Source organism: Pinus tabuliformis, chromosome J (genome assembly GCF_031772625.1).
Source record: "Pinus tabuliformis cultivar Carrire ecotype Pingquan chromosome J, CPIR1, whole genome shotgun sequence".
NCBI classification, from domain to species: domain Eukaryota; kingdom Viridiplantae; phylum Streptophyta; class Pinopsida; order Pinales; family Pinaceae; genus Pinus; species Pinus tabuliformis.
Window position 1 is genome coordinate 472,385,515 of NC_142295.1, and position 2,469 is coordinate 472,387,983.

Genomic DNA, 2,469 nt, shown 5'->3' on the forward strand with positions numbered 1-2,469 from the left:
CTTTTACAAGTAAGTGCCCTTACTTCATTCAATGTTTAGCTTGCACATTTAATATTTTGGACACCTCCTACACTCCTAATATCAAACCCCAATTTTCCTCTATAAACCCTAACTAGTTGTTCTTCCCATTGCTTAGCATTATAGCTAAAACCCTTTACCCATCACTTTCTTCCCCCTCATCTACATTCCATCATCTATCCATCATTCCCAAAACCCTCTCCCTCACCCTCATGATTAATAATTTACCCATAAGTGCCTAAATTCACTCAAACTCATTCCTACAAACCCTACAGTATCCCATTTAGTCCCATTTACATTGTCTAAAATTTGTGCAATTAAGAAGCTGGTTAAACATGGATAGAGGTGACTATGACTATTATGAGGAGTATATAGCAAGTGATAGTTCAGTTGAGAGGATCAGCCAATAGAGAAAGCCTCGTAAGGGAGGAAAAATCACAAGAGAAGAGCCAACTAACCTAGGAGAACTACAGGCCTCTCCATTAGCAGTTTCATGTTTTAGACACCTTGGTTGTTATGAGTTCTGTGAACTAGTGGAGAGAGTCCAGTTTCATCATGAATTAGCTAGATTTTTTGTAGCCCACCTGCACAACAATGAAGTGACTCTTACTGGGGTGACTTTCACAGTGTCACCATCTCTTATTTCAGATGCCACCAGGATTTCTGATGTTGGTGAGAAATGGTATAAGGCTTAGGACTTTGATAAGCACTATTATGAGCCTTACATTAAGCCTCAGTATAGAAGTTAGGTGAAGAGGCTTTTCCCCTTCAAATATTTGGAGAATAGGTAAGCCCCCTTGATGAGGATCATCATCAAATATCTCACTTGCGAGGGTAGATTTTCCAGGTTGTATACTTACCATATCAGGCTCCTCATGCACTTTACAAGGGTGAATATGTTGAAACTCCCCTACTTTTTGTTTAGAAACATTGATAAGATGGCTTACATTGTGCAGAAGAATCCATATCATTAGTAGATGAACAGCATATATCACTACTCCTTGATCAAGATTATTGTCCTTCACCATCTCAGTCTTCTCAATATCCCTTGAGACTTTCATTACTCATGACCTGTTCAAGGGACCCCAAATTCCTCCATCCATGGTTCAAGAAACAGGTGGGCCTTCTACTCATGTGGAAACAAGAGAGGAAAACAAGGAGACAAAAATTGTTGAGGTGCCGGTATACTTGACATATCAAAGAGGTACAACGAAGTTGTTTGCAGCTGCTAGGAAAGTGTTTAATCGACAGGATGGGGAAAAGATCTTGCCTTCTACATTGAAAAAATAGGTACAGGTTGAGCAGCTAAAGAAAGAGAAGGAAAATGTACAGGAGGATGACTTGGATGATGAGCAAGAAAGGGATTTTGAGTTGGAAGAACATGATGAGCCTGAGCAGCATGACACTGAGGTTATTGATTTAGAGGCTCAGGAGAGGGAAACCATCAAAGATATCATCATTCAGGAGAAGGAAGCTTAGGTGCAAGCCTTGATGGATAACCTAGAGAGAACCAATTTTGTCATCACATACTTGGAACAAGAGAACAAACAATCGAGTGACAAACAAGCCCTCATGGAGCTAGAGGTACTAAAAGTAAAGAGGAAAAGTGACAAAGAGGCTCATGTCACTTTGACTCCTATCGAGAAAGAAATTGAAAAGGATAGGGAGACTTGGCTTGATAGAGTTAACCTACATCTTGAAGGGCTCGTTGAGAAGGCCAAAAGGGACAAGAAGATGCTTAGACACATGGCATACCATTACATGGCTTGCAATAAAATTTGTAACATGAGGATTAGAAAGTTGAAGAATAGGTTAAGGAGGGTTTTAGAAGGAAAAAAGGAGGATAGATTAAAGATGTTGGCTGAAGCCTCCTTGGATAATCAAAGTAGTTAATGGTGGTGCCTCATACCAATTTTGGGAAGTTTTTGATGAAATTTTGCCATTTTTGAATTTTAGAAATTCAATACACAAAAAATCTACCCAGAAGCACAATGCCATCGGTGCTGAGCTTTTTCTAGGGGCACCCAATGGACAAATGTCTTGAATTTTTGGATTCAGCACATCAAGGACATGCACCCTAGCAATTTTTAGAATTTTTGGAGTAGAATTAGTTCACCAGAAGGTCCAAAAACACTCAAAATTTGACCTTTGTGCCAGTTTTTGGACACACAAAAGCAGCCTTGGGAGACTCCACTTTTGAGGGGTCAAATGAGCTCTAAATACAAAAATTATAGATGTTCTAGACAATAGACTTTATGAACTTTCCAATGAGCTATCCTGGGCTCAATTTGGATGATGGGAAGGCCTCCAAAAGTGAACTCAAAGTGTCACTACGCGTAGGACCAATGGCGCTACGTGTTGGGTATTTTTACTCAGGATGATTGTTTTGCTAAATTTCGACTATTTTCTTGTTTTCTCTCTCATGGAGGTGAATTTACTGATGTAATTAAT